This window comes from Ixodes scapularis, unplaced genomic scaffold (genome assembly GCF_016920785.2).
Source record: "Ixodes scapularis isolate PalLabHiFi unplaced genomic scaffold, ASM1692078v2 PGA_scaffold3__209_contigs__length_174095766, whole genome shotgun sequence".
NCBI lineage: Eukaryota > Metazoa > Arthropoda > Arachnida > Ixodida > Ixodidae > Ixodes > Ixodes scapularis.
The window spans coordinates 69816877-69835485 of record NW_024609868.1 but is presented as its reverse complement, the minus strand read 5'-3'; the positions used below and the strand labels follow the sequence as shown (position 1 = coordinate 69835485).

The 18609-nt window shown below is 44.0% G+C and overlaps 1 pseudogene; it reads left to right on the top strand.

Annotated features, from left to right (window-relative positions):
* Positions 1 to 532: 532 nt before the first annotated feature.
* Positions 533 to 8568, top strand: LOC120840817 (annotated as a pseudogene).
* The last annotated feature ends 10041 nt before the right edge of the window (positions 8569 to 18609 follow it).

Genomic DNA, 18609 nt, shown 5'->3' with positions numbered 1-18609 from the left:
CACTATCATATTTGATTGCGAAGGGTGTATTCCAAAGAACTTTGAATTAGCTAAACCTCCGCAGCAAGCACCTGGACGTGCAGTTCTATCGACATTAAATTGACCATCCCCGGTGTTACGCAAAAGCAGCAACTCCAACACCTGTTATGATGCAGCTAACACTTGAGTATATACATCATGCTTATCTCTTATCGCAATACATATATACGGATAGTCAACTAACTATATATCATCATCCATTGGAGCCTATATTCCGTCAACTAGCGCGACAGCCAAAACCAAACTGACCCATATTACATCTTCGACAGCAGCTGAACTTGCGGCTATCCGGGCAGCTGCTGCCTACATCAGCACTCAAAACCCCGAAAACTGGACAACATTCGTAGACCCTGTGTCCGCTCTCAGTGCACTCTTGCATAAAAGAAAGGATAACATGAATGCTCAACTGATTTATGACATTTTACAGAAATTCCGTGATGTGAAGTGCCAGGGACACCAAATTGTCTTACTGTGGGGACTGGGAATTAGTGGCATACCCAGCAACATCTGTGCTGACAAAACTGCTAGTGACGCCCACGAAGCCGATGATACCTACGCAATTGCTCTGTCAAGGACGGATACAAATGATATAGTCCAAAAAATTGGGAGAGAAATATCATCCAGACTATGGACTGATTCATACTACTATTATGCATACTTGAAATATATTGACCCGGAGTTAAAGTTCCGAACGCCGGGAAATATAAAACGACGAACAGGAACTGTGCTGCATCGAATACGCTTGAATGTGGCATTTACTAGAAAATATATTCATATGATCGGTCAAGTAGATTCACCGCGTTGTACAGCATGCTCAACAACACACGACATTAAACATGTACTCTGCCGCTGTTCGCTGCATAGTTCCCAAAGGAAAATACTAAAACAATCCTTGAACATACATGATCATGACATTGAGCTCAGCAATATATGAGGGCCCTGGGCTTCAGTTGCAAAAAAATCAAAAGCAACCAACTCTTGACTTCGGTTCTTAAAGGACACCCGCCTGGACCAAGAGCTGTGAACTGACATCACTTAGTGTTTGAACAGCGAAAAGACGACAGGAAGATAGAAGAGAAGAGGACAGGGCGAGCGCGGACTATCAACTGATGCTATTTATTCAGAAGAGGATGGAGTGCGCGAGACTCGAGAGTGCCAAAACGCACTTTTTTCACCAGACACACGCGCGGCAGCTTTTTGCACGGGAATGGCCTGTGCCAGCAGGCGTCACCTTTTCTTCAACCGAAAGCGCAACCAGAAAACAAAAGAAAGAAAAGAAAAGAAAGAAAAGAAAGGAAAGGAAAAGAAAAGAAAAAGAAAAGAAAAAGGAGAAAAGCACGTGTTATAGTTTGCTGACCAGGCGTGGTAACCTTCGCCACCTGGGCCCGTTTTCTCGAACGCGAACCGTGGTTTAAAGTTAATTATTGTCCCTAGAAGGGGGAATTCATGGTCACGTGACTGGGAGAGCAGGGGCGCCGAGGGAGGAGCAGTACCTACAAGCAAAATGGCCGCGACGTTGCTTAATGAGGGCTAATAGTTCTGTTTGGTTCTGCTGAACATTAACTTCAGTCCGGCTGTTATATTAACGACGCACCATCAACCTATTAGCACGTCAAGCAAAGCGGTAGTTCAGAGGGACTACTAAACTAACCGACGGCAGCATTCCGCGAATTCATCACTCTTCAGCAGTCCGGAATCCAAGACATATGACGGTACATAAGCCTTGCAAGTGTTTTTATGGTAAGCAAAAAAATGTTTTGCGAACCAGTGTTGGTATATATTTATACTAACACGTTTAATTTGTTACACTATGCACGCCGACTCGTGAGCAGCGATTACTTTGCGGAGAAAGGGGGTTTCGCCTTCGCCTTTTGCCTTCGGGCCCTGAGGGAATAATAAATGAAATGAAAATCCTTGATAAAGTCTTCGTTCTGGGACATTGTACTGTTTTTTTGTTCGCAGTGCGCCGACAGTATGCCGACAGCATCGAGGTTTCTACATATCCCCTGTGGCCAGCAATTCAACGGTAACGAGAAGCTTAGCTTCTCGTCACCGGTGGATTGGTTGGGCAAACGGAAGAGAAGGCAAACAGTTGCAATCAGCAGGAATCGCAGAAACGCGCGTCGCAAAGAACAAAAATGAGAATACAGCACCGGCGTTGCCAGACTGGAAGGCACACGGGAAAGTGATGCGTTATTCATGGCGAAAGATATTCAAGAAAATGTTTCTTACATTTTCGAATATTCGTCGACAAACTCTAGCATAGTAGCTAAACTTTCTTTGTACCATCTGAAGCAAATAAATTGGTCTTCAAGTACAACATTTCTATATTTTGACGTATAATACCATATACTAGATCGATAACAACCAGCAGGAAAAGAGGATAAACAAAATGACTGGCTTGTTTCACCGATAGATGGCGCATCTTACTGCCCAATCAAAAATAATTATTGTTGTTCTATATCCAGCCGTTTATTACAGTACCTAGGTACTTTTTCCTTCCTAGGCACCGTGGTTTACCAAAATGGGTTTACCATCGCTTCGAGAAAACCGGCCCTGGAGACCATTGAGCGTGCGATTGCCGCCTTTCTTCTTTTAGGAGCCTTTGTGTAGATTCTGCGCATTGTGATGTCCAGCGGTCTTCGCCTGATGGTGACCAATGATCTTGGAAAGTGTCAACCAAACTAAGGCCTTTCCCGCACATGCCTAGGTTGCTCTTCAAGGAATTCTATTTCTTTGGCAAGCAAGGTTATTGATGGAGAGCTGATGGCTCCTTCCCCTCTTTTGTATATCGAAAAGGCCTCCATGATCTCCCGCGTCCTAAAGTCATGATGTCTTTTTAAAAAAAAAGAAAAGAAAAGAAAGGAAAGGAAAAGAAAAGAAAAGAAAAGAAAAGGAAAGAAAAAGGAGAAAAGCACGTGTTATAGTTTGCTGACCAGGCGTGGTAACCTTCGCCACCTGGAGACCATTGAGCGTGCGATTGCCGCCTTTCTTCTAATTAGGAGCCTTTGTGTAGATTCTGCGCATTGTGATGTCCAGCGGTCTTCGCCTGATGGTGACCAATGATCTTGGAAAGTGTCAACCAAACTAAGGCCTTTCCCGCACATGCCTAGGTTGCTCTTCAAGGAATTCTATTTCTTTGGCAAGCAAGGTTATTGATGGAGAGCTGATGGCTCCTTCCCCTCTTTTGTATATCGAAAAGGCCTCCATGATCTCCCGCGTCCTAAAGTCATGATGTCTTTTTGAAAAAAAAAGAAAAGAAAAGAAAGCAAAGGAAAAGAAAAGAAAAGAAAAGAAAAGGAAAGAAAAAGGAGAAAAGCACGTGTTATAGTTTGCTGACCAGGCGTGGTAACCTTCGCCACCTGGAGACCATTGAGCGTGCGATTGCCGCCTTTCTTCTTTTAGGAGCCTTTGTGTAGATTCTGCGCATTGTGATGTCCAGCGGTCTTCGCCTGATGGTGACCAATGATCTTGGAAAGTGTCAACCAAACTAAGGCCTTTCCCGCACATGCCTAGGTTGCTCTTCAAGGAATTCTATTTCTTTGGCAAGCAAGGTTATTGATGGAGAGCTGATGGCTCCTTCCCCTTTTTTGTATATCGAAAAGGCCTCCATGATCTCCCGCGTCCTAAAGTCATGATGTCTTTTTGAAAAAAAAGAAAAGAAAAGAAAGGAAAGGAAAAGAAAAGAAAAGAAAAGAAAAGGAAAGAAAAAGGAGAAAAGCACGTGTTATAGTTTGCTGACCAGGCGTGGTAACCTTCGCCACCTGGAGACCATTGAGCGTGCGATTGCCGCCTTTCTTCTTTTAGGAGCCTTTGTGTAGATTCTGCGCATTGTGATGTCCAGCGGTCTTCGCCTGATGGTGACCAATGATCTTGGAAAGTGTCAACCAAACTAAGGCCTTTCCCGCACATGCCTAGGTTGCTCTTCAAGGAATTCTATTTCTTTGGCAAGCAAGGTTATTGATGGAGAGCTGATGGCTCCTTCCCCTCTTTTGTATATCGAAAAGGCCTCCACGATCTCCCGCGTCCTAAAGTCGTGATGTCTTTTTAGGATGGTACATTGACCGAATAAAGGGGAGCACAAACAGTGGCTGCAATGCCTAACCAAGTTACTGCCTGAGGTGTTTCCTATGGAGGCGGCATGTTCCCTCAGTCGATCATTGATACATCTTCCGGTCTGCCCAATGTATGAACGACCGCAGGAGAGAGGTAAGTCATATACAGCACCTTCTGTACATTCCGTGAATTGTCTCGCGTGCTTCTTCCCGCATGGTGTTTGGGAGATGGAGAGGGATGTAGAATTCACCTTTTTGCACATCCGGCCAAGCTTGTTGGGTGCCGAAAACACAACTCTGACTCCTACCTTGGCTGCAGTTCTTTTGAGGCTGTGGGAGATTCCATGAAGATACGGGATGACTGCCGTGGGTAACTTTTCCTTGGTTAGGTTTTGACAAGGTTCAGCTTGGCTACGAGACTCTTGTAGAAGCCTCTCCGCCACGCTGCATATAATATGATCTGGGAAGCCCGCATTTTTCAGTCGATTCATTTGAGTAGTAAAGCTACTCGAGACCTGGTGGTGACAAGACCTGTGAAGGGCGTTTTTTATGGCTGCAACCGCAATGCCTCTCTTGACTAGCTTTGAATGTGCGGATGAAAACGGAAGGAAGGATTTTTTAGAGCGGGGCGAATACTTCCAACAGACATGATCTCCGAATAGAAGTGTCAAATCTAAAAACCGCAGCTGTTTCTCCTCGGGTAACTCATTTGTCAGAGTGAACGGGCGAAGAGTAGACTTGAACGTATTAAAAATATCTCCCACATCTTTTGATCCAGTGTCATCGGATGGTCTGTACAAGACAAGAAAGTCATCAACGTATCGAAATATTTTGATGACTGACGAGTCCCGGAGTGAAATTTCTAATAATCTGTCATAGAAGGCTAGGAGTAGATCACTGAGCGCCGGGGCTATGCATGATCCTATACAAACACCCTCGCGTTGCCGGTAAAACTCACTCCTGAACACTACTGTTGTGGAGCGTAAGTAAAGCATGAGGAGATTCAAGAAGTCCTCAGCTGCGATGCCGACTGATTTCTGAAATTTTAGAGGTCCATATCTATCAATGCCGTCGTTGACTGTTTCACAAATAGAGTCGTGAGGAAGGGAATAGTATAAGTCCTTAATGCCCACAGAGAAGGCCAAAACCTTCCCTTTGGGAAGTTGTTGAAGGTAATCTGACACCGTGGACGGTGTTCTGACCAAGTAGGGATCTTCAACTTCCAAGACGAATAAGGACTTCTGGAGGTAGTACCCCAGAAGGCGCTGCCATGTTCCTCGTTCCGAGACAATGACCCGAAAAGGGCAAGCCATCTTGTGTGTCTTGGCCGAAAAGAAGGCCTCCAGGGAAAGGCCTTTGCAATTCCTCACTGATGAAGCGAGTTTCGTTAGATTTAGCCGCTCGCACATCTTGACGGCTTCCTTCTTCGTCTTTTCAGGTTTGTAACCCTTCAATAATGTAAAGTTACTTGTGATGGCCTCCGCGGCCTTCTGATTATAGATGTCGTCGGGAACTATGGCGAACCCGCCTTCTTCGTCCGACAAGAGCAACTTTAAAGTTGCCTCACGGAGCGCGGAGATTGTGTCCTCAGTGCGAATCGAACTGGTGCCTTTTGATGATCTGTGGAGACAATCCACGCCGTCTCGGATGACTCCTTCGACGTTTTCTGCGTCCGCGCGGGCCGCGGTGCTTCTTACCATGGAAAGCAGCTCGGGCTTGCTTAGTTCGGGTTGATTGCAGAATTTGGGGCCTAGGCAAAGGACACGCCGTGCCTTGTCCGGCACGTCGGTGTTGCCGATGACGTGGACTGCCTGAATGAGTTTTACCGGCAACGCGAGGGTGTTTGTATAGGATCATGCATAGCCCCGGCGCTCAGTGATCTACTCCTAGCCTTCTATGACAGATTATTAGAAATTTCACTCCGGGACTCGTCAGTCATCAAAATATTTCGATACGTTGATGGCTTTCTTGTCTTGTACAGACCATCCGATGACACTGGATCAAAAGATGTGGGAGATATTTTTAATACGTTCAAGTCTACTCTTCGCCCGTTCACTCTGACAAATGAGTTACCCGAGGAGCAACAGCTGCGGTTTTTAGATTTGACACTTCTATTCGGAGATCATGTCTGTTGGAAGTATTCGCCCCGCTCTAAAAAATCCTTCCTTCCGTTTTCATCCGCACATTCAAAGCTAGTCAAGAGAGGCATTGCGGTTGCAGCCATAAAAAACGCCCTTCACAGGTCTTGTCACCACCAGGTCTCGAGTAGCTTTACTACTCAAGTGAATCGACTGAAAAATGCGGGCTTCCCAGATCATATTATATGCAGCGTGGCGGAGAGGCTTCTACAAGAGTCTCGTAGCCGAGCTGAACCTTGTCAAAACCTAACCAAGGAAAAGTTACCCACGGCAGTCATCCCGTATCTTCATGGAATCTCCCACAGCCTCAAAAGAACTGCAGCCAAGGTAGGAGTCAGAGTTGTGTTTTCGGCACCCAACAAGCTTGGCCGGATGTGCAAAAAGGTGAATTCTACATCCCTCTCCATCTCCCAAACACCATGCGGGAAGAAGCACGCGAGACAATTCACGGAATGTACAGAAGGTGCTGTATATGACTTACCTCTATCCTGCGGTCGTTCATACATTGGGCAGACCGGAAGATGTATCAATGATCGACTGAGGGAACATGCCGCCTCCATAGGAAACACCTCAGGCAGTAACTTGGTTAGGCATTGCAGCCACTGTTTGTGCTCCCCTTTATTCGGTCAATGTACCATCCTGAAAAGACATCACGACTTTAGGACGCGGGAGATCGTGGAGGCCTTTTCGATATACAAAAGAGGGGAAGGAGCCATCAGCTCTCCATCAATAACCTTGCTTGCCAAAGAAATAGAATTCCTTGAAGAGCAACCTAGGCATGTGCGGGAAAGGCCTTAGTTTGGTTGACACTTTCCAAGATCATTGGTCACCATCAGGCGAAGACCGCTGGACATCACAATGCGCAGAATCTACACAAAGGCTCCTAAAAGAAGAAAGGCGGCAATCGCACGCTCAATGGTCTCCAGGTGGCGAAGGTTACCACGCCTGGTCAGCAAACTATAACACGTGCTTTTCTCCTTTTTCTTTCCTTTTCTTTTCTTTTCTTTTCTTTTCCTTTCCTTTCTTTTCTTTTCTTTTTTTTCAAAAAGACATCATGACTTTAGGACGCGGGAGATCCTGGAGGCCTTTTCGATATACAAAAGAGGGGAAGGAGCCATCAGCTCTCCATCAATAACCTTGCTTGCCAAAGAAATAGAATTCCTTGAAGAGCAACCTAGGCATGTGCGGGAAAGGCCTTAGTTTGGTTGACACTTTCCAAGATCATTGGTCACCATCAGGCGAAGACCGCTGGACATCACAATGCGCAGAATCTACACAAAGGCTCCTAAAAGAAGAAAGGCGGCAATCGCACGCTCAATGGTCTCCAGGTGGCGAAGGTTACCACGCCTGGTCAGCAAACTATAACACGTGCTTTTCTCCTTTTTCTTTCCTTTTCTTTTCTTTTCTTTTCTTTTCCTTTCCTTTCTTTTCTTTTCTTTTTTTTCAAAAGAGACATTATGACTTTAGGACGCGGGAGATCATGGAGGCCTTTTCGATATACAAAAGAGGGGAAGGAGCCATCAGCTCTCCATCAATAACCTTGCTTGCCAAAGAAATAGAATTCCTTGAAGAGCAACCTAGGCATGTGCGGGAAAGGCCTTAGTTTGGTTGACACTTTCCAAGATCACTGGTCACCATCAGGCGAAGACCGCTGGACATCACAATGCGCAGAATCTACACAAAGGCTCCTAAAAGAAGAAAGGCGGCAATCGCACGCTCAATGGTCTCCAGGTGGCGAAGGTTACCACGCCTGGTCAGCAAACTATAACACGTGCTTTTCTCCTTTTTCTTTTCTTTTCTTTTCCTTTCCTTTCTTTTCTTTTCTTTTCTTTCTTTTCTTTTATTTTCTTTCTTTTGTTTTCTGGTTGCGCTTTCGGTTGAAGAAAAGGTGACGCCTGCTGGCACAGGCCATTTCCGTGCAAAAAGCTGCCGCGCGTGTGTCTGATAAAAAAAGTGCGTTTTGGCACTCTCGAGTCTCGCGCACTTCATCCTCTTCTGAATAAATTGCATCAGTTGATAGTCAACGCTCGGCCTGGCCTCTTTTCTTCTATCTTCCTGTCGTCTTTGCGCTGTTCAAACACTAAGTATGAACCAACTAGCCCACCGCAATACCTTGTGACATCACTCTTTTTAATTTACGTGCGGCAATTTTTTTTGTCGTCAATCTTTCAGTGCGTATATATGTGTTTGTGTATGTGTGTGTGATGTGTGTGGGGGAGGGGGATACGTGTATATGTGTGATCTCACTCTTTCTTTACTTCTCTATACTGTCTGCTGTATCTCTACTCTCTTCCTTTTCACGCAATGTAGCAAACCAGCACTCACAAGCAGGTTGACCTCTTTGCTTTCATGTAAATTAACATACCTTCTCAAGACCATTGCCCAAAATTGTATTTTGGTCTGCATTTGAAGCACGCGTGTGTTTGAAATACCAAATTATAAGTTGTATCTTTAATACTCAATACAGCCCACAAATATATTCCCCAATATGTAGGTAAATATGATATACAAGAATGTTCAATGTATTTTAAATAAGAATTTAAAATACTTGTATTTGAAATACCGCCCACTACTGTTTCTAGGGCTACGGGGATCCATGTTTTAATAATAAACACAGCTATTTTAAAGGGGAGACGTCCATATAATGAAACAACTATTGTGACGTGGGGCTTCACAAATATTCCCTAAATATCTTCACGTCTTCGGGAAGTAATACACAGTGTAATGTAAAAAAGTAATGAAATACGTTAGTCGTTACTTGCACATAAAACTAACTCGTTACCGTCCTACTTTACTTCAAAATAAAAAGAACGCGTTACTGTTACCGATAAAATGTAATGCACGTTACTTTTGCGTCACTTTTTATTTATAAATTAACGGTAACAGCATTTTTTTTTTTTTTTTTTTGCGACAGCTTTTTTTTTTTTTGGGCAAATGGCGTGGGCGTTGGGTGATTTTCTGAAGCGGGACTTTTTGAGGCAGGCAAAATTTTGAAGATCCATGGAATGGGTGCAATAATTAATGACTCTGCGCATATACTTCGTTTAAGCTTCGAAGCTGAAAGGAAGTATATACGCCTTTTTCTGTTTATGATAGGTTGAGTGATGATAGAACACATACAGAAACATTATGAACACCATGGTGGTGACATTTGGACTCTGTCTGATGGGTCCCATCAGCTTGTTGCGTCGGCTGCGTCTGCACTCAGGTGAAACGAAGTATAAAACACACAAAAAAAAAGTTTAAGTGTACTTTTTTTTCTTCAGGTTTTAGGAAGAATACGTAAGGAGTAACGTAACACCGTTACCCGTTACTTGAAGTAAGTAGCGAAACTACGTTACCCGTTACTGCTTTGAAAAAGAAACGAGTACGCTACTACGTTACTAAAAATGTAACGCGTTACCGGTAACGACGTTACTTGTAACGAGTTACCGCCAACACTGGTGGTACATCACGGACATGGAAATATTCTTTGGAATTATTTTGGCAGCGGATGTCTTCAAACGCACTCAAGTTCGCAATTCTTTTTCTTTTTTTAGAGAGAGCTTAGGTCGGAGAGAGAGATCATCCCAAACCATATGGAAGCGTTTGAAATTTAATGGCGGATACCTGCTGCGGCGATCGGTCAGAAGTGCGCATGCGCTTCGTTTTCGAGCGGCGAGGAGGAAAGCAGGAGGGAAGGCGGAGGCGTTAGCAGATGATCACCATTCTCGTCACCTCCTCGCAGCTCGTCTTGCGAAAGCAGCCCGTAAACCACGTGAGCCTGATAGAGCAGTTAAAAACACTCTGTAACACAAACACTCTAAGTTTCTTTTTGTTGTTGTTGTTGGTGACGCTTTTTTCTTTCTTTCTTTAGTTCGAATAAACCGTCTTGACCTTACTTGCTGGCGTCAGTGTAGATGGCGGTTGCATCGAAACGAGCTGCATTTTCCGTATACATGCACATTTCGAAAACGCTTCATTCGAAACTGGATAATATTCGCTAAAAAACGACCGTCATATCTTCTGTTCGTCTCAAATGACTGGTCACTGTTTCTTATGGACGTGACCTTTGCTCCGAAAGAAAGTACGTTCCATCTGCTGTGAACGGAACATAGAATACAAATGGGAATTTGCGCACTTGCTGGTAATGTAAACGGCAGTCTTGACTATGTAAATAGGCTACAGTTAGAGTCGCTTCAGCTCAGAACTGGTTAAGTTACACAAAGGTTGCAAGCTGGTGGACGAACGGTCGTAGTTTCAGTTCTAGTGATTTCCCCGCGGGAATTCGAAAATTAAAATGTACCATATTTTTGTTTATGCAGTTCCTTTTTGTCTACAAAGCACTCGAACCTTTAAAAAATTCGAGAAGCTTGAATGCTTGCTTGGAAATTGTTGTCAAACATGACACAAAAAAATTAACTCGTTTTCGATCAAATATTTTAAAGTTTTATTTAAAATATAAAATATAAACTAGAACAAAACATGTAAACGTCAATTTATTTTTCTGTCTTTAATGTAGTAAACAAAATACACGATCAGTGCTACTCTAGAACGTGGCTTAGGACAATCGCATTTTATTTTTATTGTTTGCACAAGCAGACTGTTTGAGAGCCGGCGGCGTTGCAGTGCTGTGGTTCAACCTCCGTCCCAGGGCGCCACTCTCCATTTCACGCATGTACATAACAGTCAGACTTCAGTCGAACGTTCGTCCACTAAACCTCTAGTCACGAAACACGCGTTTTACACTCTCTTCGTCGAAACATCGAATCTTTTCGACCTTGGAAACTCAGCAGGTTCGCAACGGTACACCAGCGTCATCTATCGGCGCCAGAGACAAGCAAAGCTTTCTCTCCCTCTCGCATCGACCGTCGGGGGGAGCAACCGTCGAACAGCTGACGAAGCGTTTTAACCGCCGCCGCCAAAAAAGGACGTCGCCGCCGCATTCTGCTTGGCATGTGGTTCGCTGGCGCCCTCTATTTTACGCCTTAGTAAACATATGGGAAACCACTGGAGGACGCTAGGGGCAGCTCGTGGAGGGAAGCTCAAATGTAATATTTATCTATGGCACCCGTGCAGTTACCAATATTAGGATGGACGACGACAGTTTCTTGACGAAAATAATCCCTGGAGAAAGGCAACAAGAGGGACAAAGGACCAACACAAATCTTCAAACACAGCTAGGTGACTGGTGAGCGACCGAAAAAATCCGCCTGGTCCCGGGTATTGAACCCGGCACTTCTTCATTACAGGCGGAGTTTCTTTTTCTTGTAATTCGGGGTTGTATTTTTGACGACGCGTAATATGATTTTTAACGGAACCACCAATCTCAAAAAGTTGTCCGTCCGTCCGAGCATTTCCCGTTAAATTTAGCGGATGATTCGGCGTCATGTGACCTATGCACCAATTCAGTTTCTCCGCTAAATTTGGCGGAAAATTTGATGTCACGCGACTTGACGTCATGAGACCTACAAATTTCCTATTCAATTTTCTGGCTAGATGTAGCAAAAAATTCGACGTCACGTGACCTATAGTCCCATTCACTCTACACGCTAAATGTAGCGGGATAATTGATGTCACGTGACCTGGCGTCCAAAGACCTACACATCAAATCAATTTCTCCCCTAAATTTAGCGGGAAAATTGATGTCACGTGACCTGGCATCCCGTGACATATTACGCCATTTTAGTTTCCTGCCAAATTTGGCGGGAAGATTGACGTCACGTGAACTGTGCCCAGTTAATGTCCCGTTTAAATTTACAGGAGAAATATTAAAAAAAACGATATATATATATATATATAGGTCCTTCACTTTCCGCAATGACTGTTTAATGTCTTCCAAGCAAATTTAAGCAATCGCTCCTCAAACGCCTGCATTTTATGCGTAATAGGACTTTAAAGATAAAGGTCGCTGCTAAATTTTTCCCATAAATTCGTATTTTAATATATATATATTTTTTTTTTTTTTCATTTATCGGTGTTCACAAGAAATCGGTGCGTATCGGACCTTATTTGCCAAAGATGCTCAACTTCTAGACAGCATACTGTAACACCCTTAAAGCGCAACCCCATCCTTGGTTAGTGAGATCGCCTTCCAGGCCTGTACAACATTGCGAGAAATCGTGTGTGGTGGCGCTTCGATACAGTGGCGTATTTTTCTATAGACGCTTTACACACGCGCCAAATTACAGCCGCCATTGCTGACCTTCTCTTATCTTACCGAAATGCCGAGCAACTGAAACGGTAGTTGACGATTTTCTACAAAGGCCGATGCTTTAGAAAAGGGCACAGTTGAATCTAAATTGGCAATAACCTGGCCTGCTATGGTAATGATGAAGTGAAATAAAGGAAATAAGAGGAAACGAAAACTGAAGGTCAGTTATGGCGGCGTCCATGCACAGCTGCTGCAAAGCGTCTATATCCTGAATTTGAGATCCCTGGTCCTTCGCTTGTTTTTCTCTGCGTGAGCTTTCTTTGGAACGCGCACGGCTGAGCCAGTTCTCGTGCAAGGGGGCCAGTTGCCTACGCTCCGAGCTCAAGTCTCCAGCAGATGTGGTCAGAACAAAACGCGAAAATTGTTCTTAGCCAAAGGGCGACGTACGTACATGCACAACAAAACAACCGATGCGTTGAAAAATATTAAATTGCCGGTGCGCCGTTAGCACGCCGCAGGGATTTTCAAGGCCAATTACACATTTTTCAATCTGATCATATTTATATGACGGGCCGAGCCTTTTGTCGTGCATTTGTTTGGCTCTTTGTGGATTTCCAGGAAACTCTGATGGTGTGATAGACTTAGGTTTCCAAAATCCTAGCTTGAGGAATTAAATACCCCAAAAATAATTCATTTGTTTTGATTTTTAGGTATTTAATTCCTCAAGCTAGGATTTTGGAAACCTAAGTCTATCACACCATCAGATTTTCCTGGAAATCCACAAAGAGCCAAACAAATGCACGACATTTAGGTAGCTGAGTATTTATTTTGACAAAAAAACCACGAGACTGGAAAACACAAGGAATGACACTCAGGTTTGCCAAGGTTAAAATAACTCGCAGCAATAATTGATAAGGATTATTTTAACACGAGTTGAGTGATAATTGCAATGACTGGCCAGGCAAAAATTATGGGTCTGTGGATAGCTTTTGCACAGAGTTTAAGCAACGGGTAGACTTTGACGTTGTATAAAATATAGTGTAAGAACGCACATGGTAGGCTGATTAAGACTGAAACAGCGCTACATTTTACACTAGCGGTGAGGCTATCGAAAATTAAGGGTGCATCTAAAGCTAAAGCTTGTACACATATACTGCTCAGGCCGTAATGTTTGAATGTTCATAGTACTTTATTACCCTCAAATATAGTGTAAGTTGTCTCCTGATTGCTTACAACAGAAAGAAGGAAACATTCTAAGCTTGGGTTGATAGAAAAGCTCCACCTGCTGACAGATACCAATAATCTCGGCGCCGATTATGAGTATTCACTGCACGTCTACGGTCGTGTGCTTAGAGAGTTTTTCTAACGTGATTTTGTACAATCGAAATAGTTCTTGACAAACAACGTTGTTTGCTCACGGATGTGGCCACGTGTGAAGTTTAGAATATTTTGTATTGATTGTGGCACACATGCCAAGTAGCATTTTTTTTTTTTTTTTTACAATTTGCGAAATAGAATGTTTTGGGGTTACCTTGGTCTCAATGCATGTAGTACACAAATGAGCACGAGCTGAATCGCAGTGGGGAATCGCGTAGTAACCCGCTTCGCCTAATCGCAGCCATGTGCTAAGAGGAAACGCACCTCTCGAGAGTCGGATAGCAGGATTAGAAAGGATTCAAAGAATCCTTTCTAAACAAAAAGATTGCCTTTCATCACGAACTGCTTCATGCCATGTATGGTGCTTCTAAAGAAATCTAAATATTATAGTTGAGTATTTGAGGTGATCAAATTGCTGTAAAGGGGTTGTTAACAACCGTCTGCACGAAAGGGGGAAGGAGGCAAAGGAGGCGTTGTCATTTAATTGGGCAAGGAAACACACGAATCTTAACATATAGTATGCGCAGTATATTGAATGAGGATAACGGGTAATCATTTGCTTCTAAAGTTCTTAGTGATGCTCCAAAAAAGACTTTCTGCTGGTTCACAGAAGGCTATAAAATAGTTTGAACCAATCATTTCACTGCCGTACTCAAGCTCATCCTAGAAAAGAAATAGAGGGAAATTATACCGCCCCTCCCCCTTCTTTTTTTTTTCTAACATAAGCTTGAGTACGACAGTACTTATCTGAACACCCAAAACCCAAAAATAAATAGGCGACAGCTTCAATAGATCATGTCTCGAACCAGTGTCAGATTTCATAAGACTGTATCTGGATTTTTTTTTTCTTTTTTTTTTTAGAGTTGGCCAGTTCATTTTTTTTTTTTTTTAATTGTCGTCAGTTTTAGCTTCCATTTTAATATGGGGCCTTTCAAGAAACGCCGGCAAAATCGTCCCTGCGAAAAGTACACATAGCATGAAAAGAGATTTATTGTCATGTAGGTTTCTGGAGTTGGGCCAATTAAAAAAAGGTAATAATTACTTCGGTATAATTAGATTATTCATTACTTTTGAGTACTTAATTCTTAATTAGTGAATTTTCTGGACCCCATCGAAAAACAATATATCAGCAAACTTCACGAGAATCTCAATCAACTCACAGCACCTTGGCTTTTTTTCTTTTTTTCTTTTTTTTTTTTTTATGGCGCTGCCAGCGCATTTTGAGGGCGGGGGGGGGGGGGGGGCGTCATGTTGACTGATCGGCCTTTTTTTCCCCCTCCCCCATCGTTATATTGAAACAGAACAGAAATAAATTTATATTTAATACAAGGCGTGCTTAACACTCAATGGCGTTCCACAGAAGAAGAAAAAAAATCATTGTGTTTGGACGCGTTTTTAGGTTTCGCTTTTTATCGAAACCTAACTCTGCGCCACTGGTCCTACGTAAGTTAGTAGCGAAGTTCTTTGAAGAACCGACTGCGTGACGGTGTCGGTTTTAGGAAGCGAATGGCGGCGCACAGCAGAAGAGTGAACTATGTCGCCATTTTTTTCCAACAGAATGTGCTTTGTCATATGTATTGGTTGTCGCTACTTGTGAAACGAAGTATGAAGGGACTTTATTCTTTAGCCTTACTTCCCTTGACCAAAGCGCGCAAGTAGCGCCTCCCTTCTCTCGTATGTGAGAAGGAAGTGTGGCGCTCGCAGGCGAAGAGAAACGATTTGTTCAAATGACATTGCAAGAATAAAGTATGAATCTTGGGTTCATCTCCGTCATTCCAAAAATGATTGGCGGCGGAAATTATTTGGGCGTTTCGACCAAGGGAAGTGGGACAGCTGGTGCAAAGATTATACAAAGATGAGCACGCGTCCAAACTGAGTTTTTAGGGTATTTTTTTGGAGCCCCGTAAAAATGCTGCACGTTGGAGGCTTTATAAATCGAGCTAATTCAATGACTTCGGCATAGCCCTGCAGTTTTCTAACTGATATTACACCTTTAAATTACACATTAAAAAGTTCACGCTTCACAAAAAAACATAAAGGCGGCTGTGGAACGACATTGGGTAGGCATATTTCTGATTTTACACCAGCTTCCCGGCACTAGTGGGACCCAAGAATACTCAAACGCAACACCACTGACCAAGGAGCGTCTTCGTCGCGGCGAAATTCAAAGGATGAAAGCGGAGCTTTTCTTTCAGTCTCTCCTTCCAAAGCCAGCCTTTGCTCCTTCGCGAAATTTGATTACGGAGCTGTGGGGACAGTAGAGAGTTTTAGTAGATCGTTCCCATGACTCCGATAACGATACCCGATACTCCGCCACCGCCTCCCTTGCGCATGCATAGTATCGTTATCGGGGCTATCGGAGGTATCGGAACGATCTACTAAAACTCTCTTATGGCAACAGTACGGTCCCCGTAAATGCGTCATCGAGCCTTGCGGTGACGATATTTAAATGCTGCTCACACAGTGGACGCGAATTAGTATGCGTACGCATTCGATCTGGGCTCGTGACAATCGATGCCTCGACATGCATTCGTGTAGTGGCCCGTGCCCATCGCTGCAATGACCACAATAGCCGAGCCATAACAATGTCTGGAACTCAGCGCGTGTCCTATACTTTGCCAACCCCAGCGCGTGGCTATGATCAACATTGGCGGCATATAATCGGCTCCAGATCAATTTTTTTCTGGAACTTCTATTGCGGAGGGAGGGGGGGGGGGGGGGGCGGGGAACGAACGCATGTTGCATAGGTCATTAAAGTCAGAGATCCGTTTTAAGTGGTATTTGCGCAAAGTACAAAAATTGTTGCATCGCCCCTTTAACATCATAATTATCGCGAATGTTACTAATTTTCGTGAATAGGCTGTTTGGCATTTTTTTCTCTGCTATGCATATATAGCTTTCGCGGAAACAATTTATCCGAAATTTATATATGCAAATAAAAATTGAATCCAAGTATTGTCAAATCCAAACCATAATCCCGCACTCCCTTCAACAAATGTTGTTTTGACTTTTATCCTTCCATCCAGGTATCAATCCTTTCTGTGTGCTGACTCCAGGGTAGCCAATCGTATAGCTTCCATCGATTAGTCTTGGACAATTTTGGGATTTTCATTACATCACTAAGAAGGCTCGACAGCAGAGCAATGTAGTTTTGAAGGAGGGCGCACAGGTGACATTTCGGATTGCACTCGTATGACTGAGAGTATATATCTGGTAAAAATAGATGGTAAGATTCAGATATATACACGCTCCCGTGGCATAAATCACGCGATAGCTCCTCAGTGTCCACTAATTACGATTCGCATCACTGTTGAATGAAAGCGCCGACGCCGATTTGTGAGAAGCACCTTCCAAGAGCGCCGGCCGCGAATGAGGTTTTGTGACACAAGACTATGGACGGTATACTCAGAAAGGACAGAGCGCTCCCTTCGAGCTGCAGGGCGTCCCTAAAGCTTTTGAAAGTCGTGCAGCTACGTTAGTGGTACCAAGAGGAATGCTAAGAACTGGCTGTATAGAAGTGACTCGTTGCGCAGCTGAGCCGGCAAGGGCGGACGAGCAGCTGTAGGCCAACCTCTCTCCTCGCCGTCACGTAGTAAATGCTATAATGGCAAGGAGGAGCATAAAAGACGTTCCCAGAATTCGCTGCGCACTTCCCGCGCTCTTTTTGGAGGATTTTTGCAAAACGCCTATTGGTTGGCCAAGGTAACGACTTCTGATTTTCGCAATATTGCTTTTAGTTTTTGAATATTAAATCTAATTCGCATTTGGATACGTCGAAACCTGGAATTATGACGGGGTTAAGGCATTCTTGCTTCTGTACACACATGTTTCAAGCACTGAGATTTATTTAATCTACGAGTTCTATATTGTCCCTCTGTGTATATACCTATATATATATATATATACATAAACAAATATGTGCAGATGAATGAACCGTACTTAATCCAATGAATTAAAGAATCCAAGTTTTTCAGGAACCCGCCGAAAGCCAAAAATAAATAAATATATATATATATATATATATATATATATATTGTAGCGGTGCTGCCGAGGCGCGTGCGAGAACCCACCGAGGACGACGACGAAGCGCGTGCAGACGGCGCGTGACACACTTCGAATTGGCTCTGAATTTATTTATTTATTTATAGTGGGCATAGTGGCATAGGATCCAAGGGGCTGAAGGCGGGTATATAACGAAGTGAAAACAAAGAAAACAACGCGAAGTATAAGGCGGTGCAGCGGAATGTACGAGAATATATATATATATATATATATATATATTGTTACGATGGAAATCAAGAGCAAGGGCAAGAGCGGTCCGTTTCAGCCTCGATCTTTTAATCGAACTGCCCGCTCCAGCTCGCGCTGGAGCGAGCCCCACCGCCAGCGGCCCGATAAAGATGGTCATCGTCGTCTTCTTCGTAACATTACCCCCCCGGTGTGGCGGCGGTCGTCTCGACCGCGAGTGTAGAGTAGGGTCTGTTATGGTGTGAATGGTTGCAAGTAGGGTTTCATGCGGGCGACATGTACGTTGTCGATGGAAGTCCGGCGAAGGTCAGCCGTTGGTTCGTGGAGCGTCACTTGATATGTGAGGTCTGATAACCGTCGGGTGACGCGGAAGGGCCCGGTGTACCGGTGAAGAAGCTTGGTACACTTGCCTTGGTGCCGAGTCGGTGTCCAAACCCAGACGAGATCTCCAATAGCGTAGGAAACCGCGCGATGGCTCTGGTCATAGCGTTGACGTTGGCGTTGTTGAGAAGAGGCTGTGCGTAATCGTGCTATTTGACGAGCTTCTTCGGCGCGGCAGACAAGTTGTGCAACTGTTGGTTGGAGTTTTTGTTCGGTAGCACTATATGGCAGAAGGTTG